This window comes from Salmo salar, chromosome ssa03 (genome assembly GCF_905237065.1).
Source record: "Salmo salar chromosome ssa03, Ssal_v3.1, whole genome shotgun sequence".
NCBI classification, from domain to species: Eukaryota; Metazoa; Chordata; class Actinopteri; order Salmoniformes; family Salmonidae; genus Salmo; species Salmo salar.
This window is the reverse complement of record NC_059444.1, coordinates 58,206,558-58,233,193: the sequence shown is the minus strand read 5'-3', so window position 1 is coordinate 58,233,193 and position 26,636 is coordinate 58,206,558. Positions and strand designations below refer to the sequence as shown.

Sequence of the window (26,636 nt, the reverse complement as noted above, 5' to 3'; positions counted from 1 at the left end):
TTTGGGTGTAATTATAGTGGCAGGTTCTGGAGATGTATGGGTGATAGGAAAGCAGAAATTTTAATGTTGGCTTTTTGGCTTAGATTGAAAACAAGTAGGAATTATTACATTTGGTGAATTTCATATGAGATATTCTGTTCTTAAATTGTTCTTGAATGTCTCTTGATGATAGTTATTCCTCATGATGTATCACAATCTATTTCATAATTGCGCAGGGAGAAACATAAAGGAGAGGACATACTGAATTTAGGCTATTCCTCACTCCAGAACGAATTGAAAATTGTTACCGATATTGCGCATACTTTTCAATTACCTTGTAATAACACTCTATTTGTTGATTTAGCCAATGACCGTTTCAACGACCCGCCTATTGGGTCTCTCTTTGTGCCATGGGTGGAGACTCCACGAAATTGACGTTGTCACTGAACCGTTGCTCAACACATTCCCGACTTGCTTGGAACGTAGGGCTCCAGAACGAGCAGGCGAACACGGGGTTTAAGAAAAGTTTATACTCGGAGTGCTGCGCGCAAGAAGGTCCTGAAACCGGCGATTTAATTGCGGAAGGTAACCAACCTGTCAACACATTGGCGTTCTGGGGCGTCGCTTCAGTCGCATGCTGTAACCTACTGGAGTTTATATGAGATAATGTCATGTTTTGTACTGTTCGGGAAAGCGAATGTTCTCTGTTCCGATCAAAGATATTCGAGCAACAGTGTTTTCTCCAACAAGATGCTGTGATGTGTTGTGAATAGGTATGGTAGCCTATTGATCAGATGTAGTTTATAGCATTATCAATACCACGTGACATTCCTTGCCAGCTTCTGAGACTGATACGCTCCCTCTGTGTCGTGTTTGTCTGGCATCTTTTATTGTGTCGGTGAATGTAGCCAGCCAACCTTCCTGACATTCATTCCTATGATACGTAGCAGATGAGCGTTTCAGTCTTGCCAGATGTGGTACATTTTGTTTCTGTCGAATAGGCGACGCATTGAGCTATATAATTGTTACCAGAATTGTCTCACACTTCTGCAATATTGCTGTTGCTTTTGAATCGACATTCTTTGGCTGTGACATGGGTGTACGCAACAACCCATCGGTGTCGGTGCGAGTGACTGGGCTAGGAGAAACTTGACTGTTTATTGATAGGAACTCAGGAATAACGGTGCATGCACCTCTATCTCCAAATAGTGATGCATGCGAGTAGAATAGCCTAGGCATGACTAAGTTTGGTATAAGTAGCCTAGACTATTGTTTTAGCTCATTCTAAAACATGAAACTCACCCTGTTGTCAATTCACCAAATATTTCAGTGGTTATTGCAATATGCTCAGTCTTACCGTATGCTACACTTGTGTCCTCTCCTGTGCGTTGTGCGTGGCTACCCGGACGATGCCGTCACGGTAATTAAAATTACAGTAGAAGTTATTTTGTAGTGGTGTTCGTTGTGAAAATCGATACGTGAGTGAGTCCCATAAGTGCCACACCTATATCAAATTCTCTCACACGAGGACTCATGGTGAGCGTCAGTCATGTTTCCTAATTGTAGACTAGGCTACGTGTAAAAGGGATTGGAGTTCTTGCTGTTAGGGAAAATCAATGTTTAACTTTCTGTTTCAGAGCCAGGGTTAGCAGGTCTTAATACCATTTCTAGCCCAATGACACCTCAAAACCTGCACAAAAAGTCTGAAAACTAGCCCATTTTTCTTCAGAGCAAGATAGGAGAAGGGATATCGACGTGAATTGTAAAGACATTAGATGCAAAATTCGGTTTTCATCGAAATAAAAATTATTGCAATTGTAATTACGAATTCGATATGTTGCAAGAGAAAAGATAAGTTGCCCTTATTAGACTAGCCAGATCATTTTCCATCAATGGAAGTCGATGTAACTTGTTTGACTGCTATGATTAAGCACAATGGTGTATGGTATATGGCCAATATAACACGGCTAACAGGCTGACTACACCGCTCGCGTTGCGTGCTCTAGCGTTGCAAAATACATTTAGAAATCTATATTATTCAAATATTGCAAACTGCTTGCGGCGCCAACGAGTTTCTGCGTTGCCAAGGGCTAAAATGAAGTCAGTTCCATTTGTGATGCAGATCGCGCTGCAAGTCCTGCCTCTCCCATCTCCTCATTGGTTTATAGAAGCAGGTACTCACGTACCATCTCCTCATTGGTTATATATACGTGGGTGACTGAAAGATGAACGAGGTCAGTGGCGGTAATGCACCTAATTTATGAAAGTTGCCTATCGCAATATAAAGTCAAGCGAAGAAAAAGCCTATGAGGAGAGATGACTAGAAACAATTCGGTTGACTGTTTTATGTGTGGATTAATTGTCGAAGCAGAGGACCATGTGCATTTCAGGTAAAATAACAACTCAATGTTTATATCCCAGGACAAATTAGCTAGCAACAGCAATCTAGCTAAATAGGACAAATTAGCTAGCAAGTGCAAGCTAGCTAGCTAAATTGCCATAAATGTTTAATGCTTTTCGACCAGTCCCCAAATTAATGTAATTGGTTCAGAGTTTGTTTTGATATTTTAACCTGCGTGTCGTGATCGCATTTGGTGTAGGGGGACAAAATTAATTGATGCACGACGGCGCACGCGCACAGCACGTTTGCGTTCCGTGTAAGGGCTGTTCTTTAGCACGATGCGACGCAGAGTGCCTGGATACAGCCTTTAGCCTATCATCAGTTATAAATGTCCCATTTACGAGATTGACTTGTTGTCATTTCAATAGGCATAGGCTACAGACTAAAATCTGGGTTTATGATTGTAATTCAACTTTGCCATGGTTTGCTTAGATAGATGCAGCTAGCCTATTGCCCCTGATAGGCCTACATCTTATTTCAGATAGTTTACAGTAACCTAGGCATGATATAAGCAAGATGTAAATTGAACATTTTAGCAGCTTGCTTAGTTCAAATTAACATACTAATTTATTCAACATTAATAGCTTGATGATTTCGAAGTAAGAAGTGCTTGTGTTTCCCAATAGCCTGCTGGAATAGGCTACTGAGGATGGGGTCATAATTTCAACCACTGAATTAAATACTAATAATATGTATACGAACTGAACTGCATGTCAACAACAGACAGTATTTTTTTGAACCTGTAGCCTAATCTGACTAACTGTTACAGTCAATATAATGTGTTCTAACAACTGATAGAGCTTTTATAACTTCCAAGTTAATTAACTAAACATGGCCATTTAATAATTGCATAATAACACAAGGTTACAAAAACAATACACTGAAGTTATAGGCTATTTATTACATCTGTTTGCCAGCTCCAGGTAGGCTACACAAGTGGCAGAAATTGATTTGCAATGGTAGCCTACAGTAGCCTACAATGGCATATAAATGAATAGGCTACTTGATGGCCAACAGATGCAAATGTATCACTCTCCACATTTTATGTCAGTTTCATTGAGGACATTTCCCCATAACAGAAGCACACCAGGGAGTTCCATAACTTCCACTTCAAATTTCCACTTGCGCATAATGATAAGTTAAAGAGCCTACCTACAACTGGTAAAAAGTTGTCACAATGTGCAGGTTTGCTGCTGTCTCCTCTCACTCACATGACTCAGCCAATAGTGGACTAAGCGGCATACTGCAGTGCTCTCTCAACACACACACACACACACACCCCTGCTTCATTGCCTGATAGTCAGCAGCAGCAGGTCACAATGAATAGATTTGTATTTTTTGAAGAGAAATGCCATGGCGGCCACCGTGCATGTAGTAGTAGCTCAAAATCCTGCAACCTACGACCAATACATTTTCACACCCCGACAGCGTTTTCAAAGTAGCCCAATTTGCTGGAATACTACGGACATGTCAACCCTGTTCGGAGCACATTGGGTGAATGGAATTTGATTGGATTTTTGGTGTATTCTGAAAACGCAACCTGGTCTAAGATCATTTCATATTATTCTGTATGTAAATCCAAGACACTCCATTTAGTTTGATGTGTTACGTTTCGTATGGTATGTTACAAATGTTACTAATTACAATTCGTATTATATGTTACGAATTTACAAAATGTACAATATATTAAGAATTAGCAAAACATATGATATGTTACGAATTCTAGCTAGGTGGCTAACTTTAGATAGCTGGCTAATGTTGACTGGGCTAGGGGTTAGCGTTAGGGGTTAGGGTTAAGGTTAGGGTTCAGTTTAGGAGTTAGGTTAAGGGGTTAAGGTTAGCGTTGAAACTATTCCTTTGAAGTTTTTCAATACATTTTAATATTTGTAGAGACTTAAGTAAATACCTGTAGTCAACTTGTGCAATACCTTGGGAGACAAAGCAGATTGCGTACTTCATTTCAGCTGTCACATTATTTTACATTATAAAGATTACGTAGATCCCCAGAACAGTTGAGCCAGTCACGTGTTCGTTTGTAAATAGCACCAGGGGAGAAAGCGGAAGCAGGTGAGTCAAGCTGTGTATTGACGGGTCGCATTTAATAATGAAAGTCAAGTGTTTTTTTTTCTCTGCAATAGAGTGATCAGGGACTTGCAACTATAGTTTTCCTTCACAGAAAATACATTAGTGCAACACATTCAGCAGAAAATAGCTTAATTTTCATCAAATGGCAGCAGAAGTGCAACACTATTTGACTGGCAGGCACACAAGTAAATGAGCTTACAAAGAAAAAGCAAGGTATTTTTTTGCAAAATCGATGCATAGCCATCATATTTCTAATGTTTATCATAGAAAGAATATAGCCAGCAACATTTCCTAATGTTTCGCTTAAAGATAATCTTGCATTTAACCGAGAAAGGTTGTCTGGCTACACTGCGAAAGTACTGGAGAAAAGTAGCTACATGTCAGTCATGGCGCTGTCTGCTGATAGAATGCCTGTTCGTGAATTCTCATCCGAGTGGAGAAGGGCAACTGAAGCAGAAAATTAGTCTGATGCCGAACAGAAATTCCAATAAGAAGCATTTTACGCCTGCATTTACAAAACCCCGCAAAATATGCATAAAAAAAAATCTGTGTGAAAAACATAGAATTTTGCATTAACCTGAACCCTATATTTAACTTGCTAGTTCATCTAAGTTTCAGAAGTCAAATCCATTTGGATTATTTATTTGTACAGCTGCCACTATCTTGATTTTCATACGTTTTTTTCTCCTCTTTGTTTTCGGCCCATCTTCTCCTCCCCCTCTTCTCTGAGCAGAGCAGGGAGGCCTGTTGCCCTAGAGACTCCAGATTCCACAAAGACACCAGGTGTACACATGCTGCTCCAGAGCCAGTACTGTTCTTCCTTCAGACAAGCATGCGTCAAAACGTTGTTAATTTGCACGTCTCTCATTCACATTCGCTTTTAAATGTCCAAACTCACCAAAAATGACATTTGGTAGCTCCTACCTATATATGTATAACTTTGGTCTTTGCAATTTGTTTATTTTCGTTTGTGCTCGTTAGCATATTTAGCGATCAGCCTCCATGGAAATTCACTATTATTTGTGCTAATTTTGTTAGGATTCTGGTAATAGACGCCCAATAGGCTTTTTTTATTTTTTTATTTGGGAGCTCCCTAAACCGGTAATACCATATATCCCAGTATAAGAGAAGGACGGTATGATGCTATGATAATCTGGATACTGCCCAATCCTAGGTTAGGGGAAGGGTTAGCGAACATGCTAAGTAGTTGCAAAGTAGCTAAAAAGTAGTAAGTAGTTGAAAAGTTGCTAATTAGCTAAAATGCTAAAGTTGTCCGTGATGAGATTCGAACTCGCAAAATTTTGCTTGCATTATACACCCACCCACCCCGGCCAACCACCCTTTTCCATCTGTTTTATGTAACCATACCAAACGTAACATATCATACTAATTTGAGGGTCCCGTAATATTTTATTTTTTTAACCTTTATTTAACTAGGCAAGTCAGTTAAGAACAAATTCTTATTTACAATGACAGCCTACCGGGGAACAGTGGGTTAACTGCCTTGTTCAGGGGAAAAACGACAGATTTTTACATTGTCAGCTCGGGATTCAATCCAGCAACCTTTCGGTTACTGGCTCAATGCTCTAACCACTAGGCTACCTGCCAATTTTCATTTACTATGTTACATCTAGTCTATGAGATTAGGCTGGAAAACGAGTTGCTAAAAGAGCTTGTGACAGTGGATGCTCTGCTTTGCTGTCTACAAGCCCCCATCAAGCACCTATCAACTGCCACCGCTCACTCCATCTCGCGCGGACCTACTACGGCCACTTTAGTCGTTAATAATTATACCCTTTATGAAAATAGAGTATGGTCATTTTCTTGTCCAAATGCTGTAAAATTGCCGTCATTCAGTTGCTCATTCAGCAGCTCTCATTTCCCTCCTCATATTATACCTGTGATATATAGGCTACAGCATTTTCCCCTCTCCAAATAGCTTTTTTCTTCTCCCCATAGACATTTCCATGTGGCAAACTATTCCTCTTCTTTGAATTACTATCATAATGGTTTTCCTCCTTTCCCCCTTATTACATCTTCACGTGCATCTTGGATGGCAGTAGCCTTTGAAGACATTAAGCCAGGTTGCTATGGGTGCTAATGAAATCTCATTTCTAACTGGTTGGTTGGCAACTGACGTCAAACTTGGGCAGATCTCAACACCCATGATAGTTTTCAGGTTATCAGGTGAATCCAGTCGTCCGTATTTCAATACCTAGATGGCTGAATGCTTATGTGAAGTGTCAAATATAGCCTACCACATCACAAGATGGATTATAGCCTAGTTATCTAGGGACAACTTGAGCCAACTGAAGCCCGGAGACAGGTTTTTACCCAGGTGACTGACATAATGTGTTTGTCAGGTGGAAAATTGAACGAACTGGAAGTTCAAACGTAAAGCTTTTAAAGCAGTCGCTGCATCTTGTTGCATTAGCTATTCCTTCCATCCTCCTGTTTCTCTCCACTTTGCTGATCAAGGCTTAATGTACTGGGAAACTATCAGAAACATGCCTATAGCCCCATCTTGCCCTCTATTAAGTGAAGTTTCATATTGCCTTCCGGCATTTCAGAGTAAATGTAGCCAGAGTCTGTGTATAACCTTGATCAGTGGTTCCCAAACTGCTTACAGCACTTTTACAGTTGCCTTGCAGTGTTTGTTGACACTGTTGTTGAAACTGGCCATCAAAATCACTTCTCTTCAGAGGGGTGTGGCGTCTTGCCCATATGCCAGAGCAGGAGGAAGTACTGCCAGGGCCCCGGGTTCACACAGGTCCACAGGACTGTCAGGGGATAATAGTTATAATAAGGTATTTGAGTGGGCAGGAGTCTCTGTGTGTGTGTGTGTGTGTGTGTGTGTGTGTGTGTGTGTGTGTGTGTGTGTGTGTGTGTGTGTGTGTGTGTGTGTGTGTGTGTGTGTGTGTGTGTGTGTGGGGGGGGACTTAAAATCCTCCAAAGTCCCCACAAGGATAGTATAACAAGGAAACTTCTCCCCATTTCCCACGTCCCCATGAGGACAAAGGTTATTTTTAGCTTCGGGGTTAGATTTAGGGTTACAATTAGGGTAAGGGGTTAGTGGTTAGGTTAGGGTTAGGAGTTAGGTTTATGTTTATGGTTTGGGTTAGGATTACGGGTTAAGGTTAGGGTTACGTTTAGGGTTAGGGGTCAGGAAAAACAGGATGTAAATACATTTTAGGTCCCCATGAGGATACAAGAACTAAACGTGTGTGTGTGTTCGTTCGTCCGTCCGTCCGTCTGGCGTGTTGGTAGTTGTCTCGTGTTGGGGGTTTAGTTTGTTAATTAGTACTCTAATTATACTGTCACGCCCTGACCGTAGAGATCCTTATTATTCTCTATGTTTGGTTAGGTCAGGTTGTGACTCGGGTGGGGAAGTCTATGTTTTCTGTTTCTTTGTTTTTGGGCCAGTGTGGTTCCCAATCAGAGGCAGCTGTCTATTGTTGTCTCTGATTGGGAATCATACTTAGGCAATGGGCAGGCGGGGGCTTCGGGTACTGTAAACCAGATGGCTATTGTCAACAACATCCCTCAAAGGTCAAGGAAGATTCACTAGGTCAGGTTCAAAGTTAAACTCAACTACAAACAACGCCAAGGCCTCTAATAAAAAAATAAAAAAACATCCCAATTAATAAATAAGCTCTTCAAAGCGAAGATAATGTCCATATGAGCACAGCTTTAGCCCTGTAAGTGCAGCTCTGTGATGGTCCTTAGGGTATTGTTCAATTTAAGGATCACTTTGCCTTTAAAGCGGCTGAATGTCAGGAGCATACTAATTGCATCAAATGGGAAGCAAAGGCACAGTGTGAGACGAGTCCTGCATGTGCCAGAACTGAAAGACTATACTTATTCAATGAAAAAAATACATTGCAGACACTTTTAAGGTAAGCCGCTATTCAAGATGAAAACGAAGGCCCCTTCCTCTTATGGTACCTCTGAAATCATGAGACCAGATTTAAAGGGAATATGTCAGTGGTTGCCATGGAGAATTTCAGCACATTCCAGCCGCAGGTGTGAGTGAATGTGATTGAAATTGGACCACTCAGAATAGCTTAGAAGTGAAACCCTTCAAACAAATTCACACACACAGCCCCCCCTTCTCTCCCCTCCTTTCACTCTCTACCTTACCTACACACATTCCAACCATCCATCCAACTGCTGCCAGCAGTGTAAGAGCGCTAGCCAACATTATCTTTCTGTTTCTTTCGCCCATATCATCAGGGAAAACCTGCAGACGGAGCCTGACACGCTAAAGGCATTTCCCCTGTGGAGCCTTTCTGCTTAACCCCTACCAGCTGCTCACGTCGCGATATCACCGACTCCCTTCTCCCCCCTCCCCCCTAGTCTTCACACTCCCCTCAGCGAAGCTTCAGGGATATTGCAGCCCCACTACTGCCTGCCAACACGCCCCCCCCACCCCACCCAAGCCCTCACCTCCCTTGACAAGCCCCCAAACTCTCCAGGATTCATCAGTGGAGTGTGTCAATTCTCTCCCTGAGTGAAGCGGGTGTAATCGTGAGCGGCAGATTCATGACAGTGTCGGTTTAATAAGTGTCCTCTTGTCGTCAGGTTTGGACCATGACAGTGACAGTATGATAGGTGTTACGGTTGGTGTAAGTGGTGGTGAAAAGGAAACTGGGTTGTGTGTACGTGAGTGGAGAGTGCTTTGCTTTGCCTGGAAGATGAGGTTTATAATAGACAGGTTCTGTTAAATATGCTGGGCTAACCGTCAGGGGTGTTGGGCGAAGGTTTGACGTTCCGCAGGGCTCAGGCTGACAGCAGTGTCTGGTCCTTTCAGAGGAGACTGGTTTGAGGCAGTCAGCCTAGCTAATCTCATTCCTCCACCATAGTGGAAGTCCACACTCTCTCTTTGTCTCTCGTTCACGCCCTCTTTCCATCTCTCTATGTCTCTCTCTCTCTTCCTCACTCCATCTCTCCCCTCCAACCCATCCCTCACCATGCTGGAATTACCTACTCTCTTTTTCTTTCTTTTTCTCCCTCACACACTCTCCATCTCTCTTCCCCCTCCAACCCTGCTGCTTGTACTCTATCTGTCAGGGACCAGTGAGAGAGATGGCAGGTTACACCTGGAACAGCTAGTCCTATAGTCTCCCACTGAGAGTGAGGTCTGCTCTGGTCCTCTTCCTTGCACACAGTGTGTGTGTGTGTGTGTGTGTGTGTGTGTGTGCGTGCGTGTGTGTGTGTGGCCTTGTCTGTAGAGGGCACACATTTGAGGGCACACATTTGTGTGGGTACATGTGCTCTGCATGCCTGTTATTATGTGTGCATGTATTTTACGATGCATTTGTGTTTGTGTATGTGCTGATCAGTAACAGAACTGGCAGTGGATACTGGATATGACCACTGTTGGCAAAAGCAGGTGTGTTATCCCTATGGTTATGTAAGGCCCAATTATTATACAACCTGTCAGTTTGGTGTTTTTCTCTACATCCCTCCGACCAGGATTTCTCCCCCGTGCTCCGAGCAGTATTGTCCCACATCTACTGTTGTCTGAACACTACACTGCCCTCGATAGTCTGACCCAAATACTCTATGTATTCAAAGCGACACAGTTGTTCAAATACCTTGTAGAACATTCTAGTGCTGTGCATAACCACTTAACTATGCGCTTTATACACTAAAGCTAGGCCTTTTTGCAATAGTCTGAACACTCCTGATATTTTAAACATTGTCCTGCATATAGTTGAAACACTATACAAACACTATACACAGTGATTAAAGAGTGACTGAACGCACCGATTCTGCATGTTTTTCTGTTGCTCATTAAGATTTTAGTCTTGGGGGTGTGGTTCGATGTGGCAGTTACTTAAGTTTGCCCCTCATTGGACATCATAGGAACAAAGCCAGTATCACTTCCTCAAAATAGTCAGAATGAATCTAAGATAACTCAAGAAATCTGTAAGTCATTTTGATGTTTTTGCCTAGGAGCTTTTAGTTAGCAATTCTACTAGCTAAGGTGTTTGGTGCAGTATTTCTCAAGTCAAAAAATGTGTGACTCTGTTGTCTTATGGAAACAAAGTTTGATCTGCTGTGCTGCTGGCCAAGTCTGTCTCACTGTCTGTGTGCAGCTGTACGATTGGATAGACCACAATCACTGCAACTGTTTATCCCATGGTAGTCGGCAAGTGGGTATTGTCGAAATCAAAACCCAACCCTTAAGTAAGTCATGACTAACTCATGTACATAAATCTCACAAAACTCTCTTTTGAATTATACTGACTTTATGACAAAAATGTAACTATTTGCACTTTTTAGTCAATTTTGGCATTGGAATAAATGTTCCTGACTAATATTGATGTCACATATGTCATTTTCAACTAGAGAAGTAATTTGAGTTCAGTTCTGCATTAAAGAGTGCACTACATGGTCATCTTCAGAGTTAACTGTACCCTTTATTCTGAATAGCACAAGGTAGTTCTAGTGCAAAGACTTCACAGCATCATACTGAAGACATGACACTCTTGACACTCAACTTGACATCTTACAGCAGTCAAAACACTGCTACTAGTTGCGCTAGTCAAAACAACACCAAATGATTTATAAAGAAATACATGCAGTAGTGAAAATGCTGCTTTGCCCACATTAGTTAAAACATATTCTGGACTCACACACCATCAAATGGCACCCTAACAAGAGTAATTTTCAATTAATCTTTAAAGGAGAGAAGTGGTTGATTATTTCAGCCTCTGTATTTACGACACAATATACTGAGCCAATTCCCTCCCCCTGTTTCTAAGAATGCTTTTCAATTTATTTCTTTACTTCCCCTCCACCTTTCCTCCTTTGTGTTTACATATTGATTGTTTTGACATAAGCCTTCATTTATTTGAATTATAGGGGATGGCAACCTAATTGAATTGGCACATTGTGGTATAATGACGGTAGCTCAAGGAACAGAACAATGAGGCGCTCTCGTCAACGTGCATCGATTGGAACATGAAAAAATTTGAACTGACTGACTCATCCGAAATGGTTTGCAAACAATCCACTTTAGCCTTGAATGACCACATCCGTTTCTACACTTGCTATGTCAATGGGTACGTCTCCCCCGCTTGTTGCACCCCCGCTTGGTTTCTTCCTCCTCAGCTCTGGGCAGTTTGATCTGTTAAGTTACGCAGGGCTTAACGGTCCCCTGTTTCTCAATTCAATTCAAGGGGATTTATTGGCATGTTAACATTGCCAAAGCAAGTGAAGTAGATAATATACAAAAGTGAAATGAACAATACAAATGAACAGTAAACATTGCACTCACAGAAGTTCCAAAAGAATGAAGACATTACAAATGTCATATTATGTATATATACAGTGTTGTAACGATGTACAAATGGTTAACGTTCAAAAGGGAAAATAAATAAGCATAAATATGGGTTGTATTTACAATAGTGTTTGTTCTTCACTAGTTGACCTTTTCTTGTGGCAACAGGTCACAAATCCTGCTGCTGTGATGGCACACTGTGGTATTTCACCCAGTACATATAGGAGTTTATCAAAATCAGGTTTGTTTTTGAATTCTTTTTGGATCTGTGTAATCTGAGGGAAATATGTGTCTCAAATATGGTCATACATTGGGCAGGAGGTTAGGAAGCGCAGCTCAGTTTCCACCTCATTTTGTGGGCAGTGTGCACATAACCTATCTTCTCTTGAGAGCCAGGTCTCCCTATGGCGGCCTTTCTCAATAGCAAGGCTATGCTCACTGAGTCTGTACATAGTCAAAGCTTTCCTTAAGTTTGGGTCAGTCACAGTGGTCAGGTATTCTGCCACTGTGTACTCTCTGTTTAGGGCCAAATAGCATTCTAGTTTGCTCTGTTTTTTTGTTAATTCTTTCCAATGTGTCAAGTAATTATCTTTTTGTTTTCTCATGATTTGGTTGAGTGTAATTGTGTTGCTGTCCTGGGGCTCTGTGGGGTGTGTTTGGGTTTGTGAACAGAGCCCCAGGACCAGCTTGCTTAGGGGACTCTTCTCTAGGTTCATCTCTCTGTAGGTGATGGCTTTGTTATGGAAGGTTTGGGAATCGCTTCCTTTTAGGTGGTTGTAGAATTTAACTGCTCTTTTCTGGATTTTGATAATTAGCGGATATCGGCCTAATTCTGCTCTGCATGCATTATTTGTTCTACGTTGTACATGGAGGATATTTTTTCAGAATTCTGCATGCGCAGTCTCAATTTGATGTTTGTCCCATTTTGTGAATTCTTGGCTGGTGAGCGGAACCCAGACCTCACAACCATAAAGGGCAATTGGTTCAATAACTGATTCAAGTATTTTAAGCCAGATCCTAATTGGTATGTTGAATTTTATGTTCCTTTTGATGGCATAGAATGCTTTTCTTGCCTTGTCTCTGAGATCGTTCACAGCTTTGGGGAAGTTACCTGTGGTGCTGATGTTTAGGCCAAGGTATGTATAGTCTTTTGTGTGCTCTAGGGCAATGGTGTCTAGATGGAATTTGTATTTGTGATCCTGGCGACTGGACCTTTTTTGGAACACCATTATTTTGGTCTTCCTGAGATTTACTGTCAGGGCCCAGGTCTAGGTGCTGCTGTAGGCCCTCCTTGGTTGGTGACAGAAGCACCAGATAGATCATCAGCAAACAGTAGACATTTGACTTCAGATTCTAGTCGGGTGAGGCCGGGTGCTGCAGATTTTTCTAGTGTCCTTGCCAATTCGTTGATATATATGCTGAAGAGGGTGGGGCTTAAGCTGCATCCCTGTCTCACCCCACGGCCCTGTGGGAAGAAATGTGTGTGTTTTTTTACTATTTTAACTGCACACTTGTTGTTTGTGTACATGGATTTTATAATGTCGCATGTTTTTCCCCCAACACCCCTTTCCATCAATTTGTATAGCAGACCCTCGTGCCAAATTGACTCGAAGGCTCTTTTGAAATCAACAAAGCATGAGAAGACTTTGCCTTTGTTTTGGTTTGTTTGTTTGTCAATTAGGGTGTGCAGGGTGAATACGTGGTCTGTCGTACAATAATTCGGTAAAAAGCCAATTTGACATTTGCTCAGTACATTGTTTTCACTGAGGAAATGTACGAGTCTGCTGTTAATGATAATGCAGAGGATTTTCCCAAGGATGCTGTTGACATATATCCCACGGTAGTTATTGGGGTCAAATTTGTCTCCACCTTTGTGGATTGGGGTGATCAGTCCTTGGTTCCAAATATTGGGGAAGATGCCAGAGCTAAGGATGATGTTAAAGAGCTTTAGTATAGCCAATTGAAATTTGTTGTCTGTATATTTGATCATTTCATTGAGGATGCCATCAACACCACAGGCCTTTTTGGGTTGGATGGTTTTTATTTTGTCCTGTAGTTCATCCGAGGTAATTGGAGAATCCAGTGGGTTCTGGTAGTCTTTAATAGTTGATTCTATGATTTGTATTTGATCATGTATATGTTTTTGCTGTTTGTTCTTTGTTATAGAGCCAAAAAGACTGGAGAAGTGGTTTACCCATACATCTCCATTTTGGATAGATAATTCTTCGTGTTGTTGTTTGTTTAGTGTTTTCCAATTTTCCCAGAAGTGGTTAGAGTCTATGGATTCTTCAATTACATTGAGCTGATTTACAGTTCCTTCTTTTTCTGTAGTGTATTTCTGTATTGTTTTAGTGATTCACCATAGTGAAGGCTTAGACTCAGGTTTTCCGGGTCTCTATGTTTTTGGTTGGACATGTTTCTCAATTTCTTTCTTAGATTTTTGCATTCTTCATCAAACCATTTGTCATTGTTGTTCATTTTCTTCAGTTTTCTATTTGAGATTTTTAGATTTGATAGGGAAGCTGAGAGGTCAAATATACTGTTAAGATTTTCTACTGCCAAGTTTACATCTTCACTATTACAGTGGAATGTTTTGTACAGGAAGTTGTCTAAAAGGGATTGAATTTGTTGTTGCCTAATTGTTTTTTGGTAGGTTTCCAAACTACATTCCTTCTATCTATAGCATTTCTTTATATTACTGAGTTCCTTTGGCTTTGAAGCCTCATGATTGAGTATTGCTCTGTTCAGGTAGACTGTGATTTTGCTGTGGTCTGATAGTGGTGTCAGTGGGCTGACTGTGAATGCTCTGAGAGACTCTGGGTTGAGGTCAATGATAAAGTAGTCTACAGTACTACTGCCAAGAGATGAGCTATAGGTGTACCTAACATAGGAGTCCCCTCGAAGCCTACCATTGACTATGTACATACCCAGCGTGCGACAGAGCTGCAGGAGTTGTGACCCGTTTTTCTTGGTTATGTTGTCATAGTTGTGCCTAGGGGGGCATATATTGGGGAGGGAATGCTGTCTTCTCCAGGCAGGTGTTTGTCCCCATGTGTGCTGAGGGTGTCAGGTTCTTGTCCGGTTCTGGCATTTAGGTCGCCTCAGACTAGACTTAGACTTCATTAACATATGGGGATTCTAGTGGGGGGATATAGGTAGCTCACAGGAGGACATTTTTCTCTGTTAAGATAATTTCCTTTTGAATTTCAAGCCAAATGTAAAATGTTCCTGTTTTGATTAATTTAATGGAGTGAGTTAGGTCTGCTCTATACCACATTAGCATACCCCCTGAGTCCCTTCTCTGTTTCACACCTGGTAGTTTGGTGGATGGGACTACCAGCACTCTGTAACCTAGAGGGCAACCAGTGGATCTGTCTCCTCTATACCAGGTTTCTTGTAGGATGACAATGTCTGTATTTCCGATTTCTTTGATTAAGTCCAGGTTCCTGCTCTTTTGGCCAAAGGCAGATGACCTCAGGCCTTGGATATTCCAGGATGAGATAGTGAAGGCTTTGTGTTCCATAAAGTGTCCAATGTTGTTGGTCGTGTGGTTTGGCCTCAGGGCAGAAAGTGTGAGCAGAGCCTGCTGAGCATCTGGTACATGCCATGGTCTTGGGCTATTGTAAGAGTGGGGGTTGGGCCTGTTTGCCCACTCACGGCCTGGACATATGTGTGACTTCCATGTTGAGGCCCTCTTTGCAGGGGTGCGGTGCATGGGGTGGGCAGGAGGGGCATAGGTCTGAGGGGGCCTAAATGGGGTGTGGGCATGGTTGACTTGGGGGGTGGGGGTTGATTGGTTGGGGTGGGATGTGGATGTGGTCTCGGCGTGGGTCTTCTATGTGTAGGACGGGGGGTCCCGCAGGTCTGGGAGAGTGTCTCGCTGGTCTGGTCTGTTGCTCCTGTGTGAAGTTTTGGGGCTGCGTTTGAGAGCGATGTCCTTTAGGGTCCGGGCGAAGGTGGGCACTGCTGCCTTGTATAGGTGGACCTGGTCATAAAGGCTGTTCAAGTCCAGGGTGGAGTGGTGGGCCAGGTAAACATTTGGTTTTGAGGCACAGTCACAGGAAATACTTGCGTTTTCCCACTGTATGGTAGCAGGGTGGAAGTCTTTTCGTGGTAGCAGGGTGGATATAACCACTTGTGCATTGGGGAAAGTAGAAGAAGCTTTTTCAATCACTCCCTTCAGTGCTGTGGCCACCCTTTCCTGCTGTGCTCTCAGGTCATTTGTGCCTGTGTGTATTATTATGTGGCTAGGTGAACCTAGTTGGTCCTCAGACAGAAGTTGTAGGGCGCGCTGGGTGTTTGGACACCAGAGTTTAGACACATTGGGTTTGGGACAACATTTATTTTCTTGTATTTTTTTCCCATTTAAGTCCATAAGGAGTACAATCTGTGTCTTGTGTATGTCCTCAGTGGGTGTGGGGGGGTTGTCAGGAGGTCTATCAGGGTGGATGACAGGGGGGGTGCTCAGAGGGGGTGAGATCCCCTGGGCTTGGGGTTCTTCATTTGTCTGTCCCGCTGTGATGTAGACGCTATGGTCAGGGTCTGGGGTGGACTGTTCTGCTGTGATGTCGACGCTATGGTCAGGGTCTGGGGTGGACTGTTCTGCTGTGGTGTCGACGCTATGGTCAGGGTCTGGGGTGGACTGTTCTGCTGTGATGTCGACACTATGGTCAGGGTCTGGGGTGGACTGTTCTGCTGTGATGTTAACGCTATGGTCAGGGTCTGGTGTGGACTGTTCTGCTGTGATGTAGACGCTATGGTCAGGGTCTGGTGTGGACTGTTCTGCTGTGATGTAGACGCTATGGTCAGGGTCTGGGGTGGACTGTTCTGCTGTGATGTAGACGCTATGGTCAGGGTCTGGGGTGGACTGTTCTGCTGTGATGTAGACACTATGGTCAGGGTCTGGGGTGGACTGTTCTGCTGTGATGTAGACACTATGGTCAGGGTCTGGGGTGGACTGTTCTGCTGTGATGTTAACGCTATGGTCAGGGTCTGGGGTGGACTGTTCTGCTGTGATGTAGACGCTATGGTCAGGGTCTGGTGTGGACTGTTCTGCTGTGATGTAGACGCTATGGTCAGGGTCTGGGGTGGACTGTTCTGCTGTGATGTAGACGCTATGGTCAGGGTCTGGGGTGGACTGTTCTGCTGTGATGTAGACGCTATGGTCAGGGTCTGGGGTGGACTGTTCTGCTGTGATGTAGACGTGGTCAGGGTCTGGGGTGGACTGTTCTGCTGTGATGTAGACGCTATGGTCAGGGTCTGGGGTGGACTGTTCTGCTGTGATGTAGACGCTATGGTCAGGGTCTGGTGTGGACTGTTCTGCTGTGATGTAGACGTGGTCAGGGTCTGGGGTGGACTGTTCTGCTGTGATGTAGACGCTATGGTCAGGGTCTGGGGTGGACTGTTCTGCTGTGATGTAGACGCTATGGTCAGGGTCTGGGGTGGACTGTTCTGCTGTGATGTAGACGCTATGGTCAGGGTCTGGGGTGGACTGTTCTGCTGTGATGTAGACACTATGGTCAGGGTCTGGGGTGGACTGTTCTGCTGTGATGTTGACACTATGGTCAGGGTCTGGGGTGGACTGTTCTGCTGTGATGTAGACGCTATGGTCAGGGTCTGGGGTGGACTGTTCTGCTGTGATGTAGACGCTATGGTCAGGGTCTGGGGTGGACTGTTCTGCTGTGATGTAGACGTGGTCAGGGTCTGGGGTGGACTGTTCTGCTGTGATGTAGACGCTATGGTCAGGGTCTGGGGTGGACTGTTCTGCTGTGATGTAGACACTATGGTCAGGGTCTGGGGTGGACTGTTCTGCTGTGATGTAGACACTATGGTCAGGGTCTGGGGTGGACTGTTCTGCTGTGATGTAGACGTGGTCAGGGTCTGGGGTGGACTGTTCTGCTGTGGTGTTAACACTATGGTCAGGGTCTGGGGTGGACTGTTCTGCTGTGATGTAGACGCTATGGTCAGGGTCTGGGGTGGACTGTTCTGCTGTGATGTAGACGTGGTCAGGGTCTGGGGTGGACTGTTCTGCTGTGATGTAGACGCTATGGTCAGGGTCTGGGGTGGACTGTTCTGCTGTGGTGTCGACGCTATGGTCAGGGTCTGGGGTGGACTGTTCTGCTGTGATGTAGACGCTATGGTCAGGGTCTGGGGTGGACTGTTCTGCTGTGATGTCGACGCTATGGTCAGGGTCTGGGGTGGACTGTTCTGCTGTGATGTTAACGCTATGGTCAGGGTCTGGGGTGGACTGTTCTGCTGTGGTGTTGAGACTTTTGTCGGGAGCTGAGGTGGGCTGTTCTGCTGCCTTCTCTGCGGGGGTGGCCACCTCTCTTGTGGATAGTTCTCTGTCACTTCTTTGATTAGGTAAAAGTCCAGCTGAAACGGTTTGGTGTTGCCCTGTACCATTACTGTTCCAAACTTATAGAGATTTATATTAGCTGATTCAGAGTCCTCGTTGTCTAGTATCCTGAGTTTCCACCCCTCGTTAACAGCCCCTCTCTTAACAGAGGGGCAGTGTGCTAATATAGCACTGTGCCATGCCAGGGGATGGTCTGGCTAATATAGCACTGTGCCATGCCAAGGGATGGTCTGGTTAATATAGCACTGTGCCATGCCAGGGGATGGTCTGGCTAATATAGCACTGTGCCATGCCAGGGGATGGTCTGGCTAATATAGCACTGTGCCATGCCAAGGGATGGTCTGGTTAATATAGCACTGTGCCATGCCAGGGAATGGTCTGGTTAATATAGCACTGTGCCATGCCAGGGGATGGTCTGGTTAATATAGCACTGTGTCATGCCAGGGGATGATCTGGTTAATATAGCACTGTGCCATACCAGGGGATGGTCTGGTTAATATAGCACTGTGTCATGCCAGGGGATGGTCTGGTTAATATAGCACTGTGCCATGCCAGGGGATGGTCTGTGTTAATATAGCACTGTGTCATGCCAGGGGATGGTCTGGTTAATATAGCACTGTGCCATGCCAGGGGATGGTCTGGTTAATATAGCACTGTGCCATGCCAGGGGATGATCTGGTTAATATAGCACTGTGCCATGCCAGGGGATGGTCTGGTTAATATAGCACTGTGTCATGCCAGGGGATGGTCTGGTTAATATAGCACTGTGCCATGCCAGGGGATGATCTGGTTAATATAGCACTGTGCCATGCCAGGGGATGGTCTGGTTAATATAGCACTGTGCCATGCCAGGGGATGATCTGGTTAATATAGCACTGTGCCATGCCAGGGGATGGTCTGGTTAATATAGCACTGTGCCATGCCAGGGGATGGTCTGGTTAATATAGCACTGTGCCATGCCAGGGGATGGTCTGGTTAATATAGCACTGTGCCATGCCAGGGGATGGTCTGGTTAATATAGCACTGTGCCATGCCAGGGGATGGTCTGGTTAATATAGCACTGTGCCATGCCAGGGGATAGTCTGGTTAATATAGCACTGTGCCATGCCAGGGGATGATCTGGTTAATATAGCACTGTGCCATGCCAGGGGATGGTCTGGTTAATATAGCACTGTGCCATGCCAGGGGATGATCTGGTTAATATAGCACTGTGCCATGCCAGGGGATGGTCTGGTTAATATAGCACTGTGCCATGCCAGGGGATGGTCTGGTTAATATAGCACTGTGCCATGCCAGGGGATGGTCTGGTTAATATAGCACTGTGCCATGCCAGGGGATGATCTGGTTAATATAGCACTGTGCCATGCCAGGGGATGGTCTGGTTAATATAGCACTGTGCCATGCCAGGGGATGGTCTGGTTAATATAGCACTGTGCCATGCCAGGGGATGGTCTGTGTGGAAGATGAGGTTGCTGATGTTCCCATTTTTATTTTAGTCAGCAAAAAGTGTCTCTTGATTTTCCATAAGACGCTTCATTTTGTGCTCTTTTCTTGCGTTATCATTCTTTACATACACAGGTTACTGTATTTTAATTACCTCTGAACAGCGGGAGCTAGCTTCTAAATCCTCTCTATTTGGTTGGAGTAGACTGTGTGACTCTCCTGCCATCGTTGGGCTAAAGGGCTTTGACACCTCTCACTTGACACGTCAGTGCTAATTGAAGTCGTATCAAGCTTGGCAGCCTAAATTTAGCATTCAGTCCTTATAAAGTAATGTAATGTATTTTCTTCTTGGCTTTTGGAAATAAAATATAACTTCAGACTAAACATTACTCACCCAGTTGCAGGTTGTATGGTGTTTTTGGGTTTCTGTTGTTTTCAAGATCATTTGCTGTATAGCTTTGGAATAATTATATTTGGTAGTTGTAAGCCTTCCAGGTGATTCTGTAATTCCGTCCAAAATCAGGTTGGAGGTTTTGAGTTTTGATTTGGAGTGAAGGTTAGTTGTAGAGGGTAGCATCCTGTATATGTTCCTGACAAAAAAATCCAAGTTTATCTAACTCTAAATCTATATTTTTTTAAGAACATGGGGAAAAATGCAGGAGCTCATCTGATCATGACCTCTCTCTCTCTCTCTCTCGCTCTCTCCCTGTTTCTCTCTGTCTGTGTGTGGAGGAAGAGTTCACTCAGTGTGCAGATTATTTCTCCCATGAGGCCGAGGGGGTGAGGAGAGCCCCGTCTGTCAGATCTGCCCTACGTTGCCTTGTGGTTACCGTGCCAACCCCTTGGGTCGGAGGGAGGGAGGGAGGGAGGGAGAGTGAAGCCGGGTGTCTGCAGGCTGTCAGGTCTCTGCCAGGTCTCCCCGCGACAGACCAGACCAGACCAGCTACATCTCCACAACAGCCAGCGCCTGTTGTTTTCAGGTTAATGTCTTATTCAAATGGCCTTTGCATACACTGGTCTTGTAGTCTACGCACTCACTTCTGTTCTCGATCTGTGTGTGTGTGTGTGTGTGTGTGTGTGTGTGTGTGTGTGTGTGTGTGTGTGTGTGTGTGTGTGTGTGTGTGTGTGTGTGTGTGTGTGTGTGTGTGTGTGTGTGTGTGTATAGGCCTGCTGAGCCATACAGAATACAGTTGGCTCCTGTGCATAAAGTCAGGATGACTGGAGGACAAGAGGGCGTAGGAGGGCCCAGGTTTTGGCCTACAAGCTTCTCTCTCTCTCTCTCTCTCTCTCTTTCTGTCTCTCTCTCGCTGTCTCTCTATCTCTGTCTGTCTCTCTCTGTCTCTCTGTCGCTCTGTCTCTCTCTGTCTCTCTCTGTCTCTGTCTCTCTCGCACTCTCTCACTCTTTCTTCTTTATCTTACCATCTATGACCACCTTCCCCCACTGATGCACTCTCCCTGTCTCTTCCCTTTTGTCTTCCTTCCATCTCTCCCCGTCTTTTTCTCAGCCTCTCCCTCACTCTTAAAATGTTTCTCTCAGAGGTCCACTTATCTCTCTTTATCTGTACTGACCCTTAGTCTAGGAATGGCCTCTTGTCCCACTGGCTTTGTCCATATGTGACTGACCAGCTCGATGTGGTCCTATGTAGCACTCTTTTTTTTTTTTTACATTGGATAAAAGTAGAGACTTAAAGCTAGAAAGTGTATACAGTGCCTTGCAAAAGTAGAGACCAAAGATAACCCTTGAAGGAGCTGCAAAACTCCACAGCGGAGATTGGAGTATCTGTCCATCGTACACTCCACAGAGCTGGGCTTTACGGAAGAGTGGCCAGAAAAAAATAAGCAAACATGTTTGGTGTTCACAAAAATGCATGTGGGAGACTCCCCAAACATATGGAAGAAGGTACTCTGGTCAGATGAGACAAAAATGTTGCTTTTTGGCCATCAAGGAAAACGCAATGTCTGTCACAAACCCAACACCTCTCATCACCCCAAGAATACCATCCCCACAGTGAAGCATGGTGGTAGCAGCATCATGCTGTGGGGATGTTTTTCATCGGCAGGGACTTGGAAACTGGTCAGAATTGAAGGAATGATGGATGGCACTAAATACAGGGAAATTCTTGAGGGAAACCTGTTTCAGTGTTCCAGAGATTTGAGACTGGGACGAAGGTTCACCTTCCAGCAGGACAATGACCCTAAGCATACTGCTAAAGCAACACTCAAGTGGTTTAAGGGGAAACATTTAAATGTCTTGGAATGGCCTAGTCAAAGCCCAGACCTCAATCGAATTGAGAATCTGTGGAATGACTTCAAGATTGCTGTACACCAGTGGAACCCATCCTACTTGAAGGAGCTGGAGCAGTTTTGCCTTGAAGAATAGGCAAAAATCCCAGTGGCTAGATGTGCCAAGCTTATAGAGACATACCCCAAGAGACTTGCAGCTGTAATTGCTGCAAAAGGTGTCTCTACAAAGTATTTACTTTGGGGGGAGGGGGGGGAGTGGATAGTTATGCACGCTCAAGTTTTCATTTTTTTAAATCTTATTTCTTGTTTGTTTGACCCAAAAAATATTTTGCATCTTCAAATTGGTAGGCATGTTGTGTAAATCAAATGATACAACCCCCACATCCCCCAAAATCCATTTTAATTCCAGGTTGTAAGGAAACAAAAAAGGAAAAATGCCAAGTGGGTGAATACTTTCTCAAGCCACTGTATCATACACTGCAGTTGAGGAACAATGGGAAAGTAATTCTGCTTTGAAAGTTGATAAACTTGTAACCCCATTTTTGAGAAAATGGCCCTGGAATGTTTTGGTACACCTACTGGAGAGCTCTTCTTTGTCTACACCATTGGAGGCTCCACAGAGGAGGAAGGGGAGGACCATCCTCAGTGAATTTCATAAAAATACAAATAGTGAAACATTAAAAGAGTTATCATTTTTAGATAAAACTAAACTAAATATATTCACATCACCAAATAATTGATTAAAACACTGTTTTGCAATGAAGGTCTACAGTAGCCTCAACAGCACTCTGTAGGGTAGCACCATGGTGTACATTGACCTCAATACAAAACCTAGGAGGCTCATGGTACTCACCCCCTTCCATAGACGTACACAGTAACTTCCGGAAGACGTCCTCCAACCTATCAGAGCTCTTGCAGCATGAACTGACATGTTTTCCACCCAGTCAAAATATCAGAGAATGAATCTAGCACTAGCTAGCACTGCAGTGCATAAAATGTGGTGAGTAGTTGACTCAAAGAGAGAGAAAGACAATAGTTTAATAGTTTTGAACAAATTAATTTCTTCCAAAATGAAGGAGAAGTGAGAGCGAGAGCTAGCTATATTTGGTTGTATTTTTTCTTACTTTCACTTAGCTAGTGAATGCAGCTAGCTAGTTTAGCCCACTATGTTAGCCAGCTGGCTATGGCTATCCAACACTGGAATTCTTCCAAGTCAAGGTAAGCATTTGGTTTTATTAATTTATTGCCACCGCTTTCTGACTGTACACTGTACTGCATGTTTGTAGAGGGTCTACTAACGCATTTGGTATAGTAGCTATGTTGACTATGACGTGACGACAATGCAGGCTGTGTGTGATGGTTATAGCGATCATGATATGAAGGTTTGGCTTGGAAAGGTTTTTCCGTCTGGTCACAGACAGATGATGTGTTGTGCACTGATGTCCACAAGTGAAGGAAAAAGGTGCGAGGAGGAGAGCGCGTAGATAGTTGCTGTTTTCATGTGGATACTATGAAAGTGAACTGTGTTTGCGTGTGATCACGGGTGTATTCATTCCACCGATTCTGGTCAAAAACACTTGTTAAACGGAAGCAAACGGAACGAAACGGGGATAAAAAATACCTGAATTTGTCCAATAGAAATTCACATTTGCAACTGTTGGACTAATGATTACTCCCTAGATCGGCTAGATGCAGGCAAGAGTGTGCAAGGCGGTATTGAATGTGTCATAGGCTATGTTGTAGCAACCTCATGATGGGTACAGGGAAAATTCAACTGTCATGCAACTGCCTAAACCTATCGATGTTACATTGAGCTGGGTGAATGGAATATGAATGACAACCATCCAACATGCTGTAATAGAAATAAGGCCTTAAAAATAATCATCTTCCCTCATCTTGAACAACACCGACCGCCACTGGTCTACAGACATTCAGCATCATTCAAACCCTCTTGAGCCTTAGCCCCACCCATCTCTTTAAGTATTCACATTTGAGGCCATGTGCTAAACAGAGTGAGTTAGGTAGTGTAGTAAACAACCAAAGATTTCAAGTAGTGAAAGTAGTAGCAAAAATACACTTTATCTAGTCCTTGGCTTATAACCTCATCCAGTGTTTCCCAACCCTGGTCCTCCAATACCCCCAACAGTACACATTTTACATATAACGTTACCTAGCAAGCCAGCCAGCTAACGTTAGCTAGCTAACAGTATGCTTTAACTTGCAATGTAAATTACTTTCTGACAAAGCTAAACATGTATAATATCTGAAATTGTACCTAACTAGACTTACCCGTATACATGGATGAACGCTTCTGCCTCTGTCATGGATGCCATGGTTGCCCTTAGTTTGAAGATGTATAAAACACCTGCCTTCGGGTTACAACAGCCTTCTGTGTTCTCTTTTCGACTCCCTCTGCATATTTTCAATCAAAAGGCAGAATTTTCTCAATCTCCTTAGCTGTAATTCTCTGCTTCCACTGGGCATTCCGCTGATTTCAAAACTCGGTCAACTTCTTCCGTGACAACAACACTGTTGATCGCCGCTTGTTCCCCATCACTGTCACCAGAAGACTCTACAATGGCTGCTTCAATGAAAATGTTTTGACCTAAATCAGGGATCGTCTGATTCATTTTCAGAGTCAGAGAGAGTCAGCATGGCACGATCGTCCTTCACAAAGAATTCCATCACAACTTTTCCCCACTGATCTTTGTCGATAGTGCCTGTTAAATTCAGGGCAGCACTTTTTCAGTTCTTCATGACATCTTTCAAAAAAGACATGGTAGAAAGGATTATCTACACATACTGAGCAGCTCATGTTATAGACATAAGCGTGCTACATGGCATACCAATCTGAACTCACCTATCCATTATCTCAGCCAATAATGGCTAGCGGGAAGGTTCCTGACTTTTTCCATGGCTAAACCTACTAGGCCCGTAATTGAACAATTTTATTTGTATTTACAAATAGAATACAATTTTGTTATTAAGGCACATGAAAGTTCACATGTTCCAGAAGGCATTTTGATAAAAAAAAACAGTGTGTATATTATGGTCCAATGGATGTATGTTTTTGTGTGTATTTGTCAGTATTTTTGTGTGTGTGTGTGTGTGTGTGTGTGTGTGTGTGTGTGTGTGTGTGTGTGTGTGTGAGAACAGAGCAGTGGCGATAGTGGTTAAGAGACATGACCTCAGATTATCCGGTGCTGTGTTTTGTGTGCTCATCAGGGGTTTTTGAAGGAAAGAGTGACGTATTGCAGGCCACAATGCCATCCCCTGAGGCTGTCTCTCTCTCTCTCACACACACACACACACACACACACACACACACACACACACACTTTTACCTCTATCTGACAGGCAGTTTCTCTCTGGTCAAGGACAGCTCCCACATGATCTAAGAAGAAAGGAGGGCAGCAGGGAGAGATGGATAGAGAAGAGAGGAAGACAGGAGGAGATAGAGACAGATCTAGACAGGACAGAGAGAGAGCGGGAGATGGAGATGATCAGAGGACTTGGACTTGTTGAAAGAGAAATGAGGTGGTTGCCAAAGGAGGAAAACATGTTTTGTTGGGGAGCATTGCAGTTAGATATGCACCATTTGAATCACTGCTTCGTCACCGTGAAAGAAAAGTAGCGTGTGCATGTGTGTGTGAACATGTGTGTTTGAATAAGTGCATGGGCGTGTGTATGGTGTGTGTGTTCAGGCAGGCCCCAGTAGTCTATAACCCGTGTGTCTCCAGTGAGCGGATGTGTACCGAGCCAGGCCCCTCCAGTGAGCCCGTCGACTCCTTTCAATTGACGCCTCGCTCGGAATATTGAAAGCCCTGTCTTCTCCAATTGCCATCACTGTCTCCCCCCACCTCCTTCACTTTCTCACCTCTTCACAATCTCCTCCTCTCCTCTATTCATTCCGTGTTCCTTATCTCCTCTGCGTTTCTCTACCATTTTCCTTTCCTGCCTAACACTCTTTCTTGTTACTTTTTCATTCCTCTGTTGCGCCATATCCCTCCTTCTTCTCCTATTTATTTTTCTACTCATTATGTGCTCCCTTTCCCCCTTATTTGTCCAGTTCTCCTCTCTCTATCTCACCTCGCTTGCCCTCGGTCCTCACCTTCTTTGAACCGCTTCCACTTTCATACTCTCTCTGTTGCCTTGTCTTTTGCTCAGTCTGTCGGCGGCAGAGTTGGAATTGGCTGCATTGCTACGACATCATGTAGTGCTTCAGTATGCAAAGCTGAGAAGCTGGCTGGGTTTTCACACAGTGCAGCGACAGCATAATGTCCTCCTGGCATCGCACACCAGTGGATGAGGGGCTAAGTAGTCCCTGTTAGCAAACCAAGCTTGTTCATTTAGAAAACAAACCTGCATCTTTTATAGGAAGAACTGTGAGTTTTGGCAATAATAAGTTGCTGCCTGAATTCTGTTGTGCAGCTAAGACACACATTTTTGAAGGCCTCTCTCTCTCCCTCACTCTCTCTCTCTCTCTCTCTCTGATCTTTGAGATCCATTTTCTTCTGGCAAGGCAGGCTAGTATCTTCAAGTGTTTTCTCCTGTGCATGTTATATTATTTTCCAGACAAGCTCAATAAGGATTTTTTGGGGATTTCCTCTGCTCCCTTCAAACAGAGGGAAAGTAAATTCTATATCCATCCGATATAGAAAATTGGATTAATGTTGCCTGTAAATGAAGGCTTTAGCCCTCCGCCTCCCTCTCCCTTCACTATTTCTGTCTTCCTCAGTCACTCTCACTCTCTTTCTGTCACTCTTTCTTTTCTATTCTCATCTCTCCAATTTTCCCGCTCCATCTCTCTTTCACCCCTCCCTCCCTCTCTCTTTCTT

General features: G+C 43.9%; 1 protein-coding gene across 3 annotated transcripts in view; it reads left to right on the top strand.

The window, feature by feature from the left end:
* The first annotated feature begins 399 nt into the window (after positions 1–399).
* Positions 400–26,636, top strand: part of LOC106600820 (junction plakoglobin) — a 63,132-nt gene continuing 36,895 nt past the window's right edge. The window contains exon 1 of one of the 3 annotated variants that reach the window (XM_014192516.2): positions 400–564. The gene's annotated coding sequence lies outside the window, so the exon portion shown is untranslated. Of the gene's footprint in view, positions 753–20,512; positions 20,535–26,636 lie in introns of those variants that run through there. The other 2 variants (XM_014192517.2, XM_045714999.1) reach the window with 2 other exon arrangements.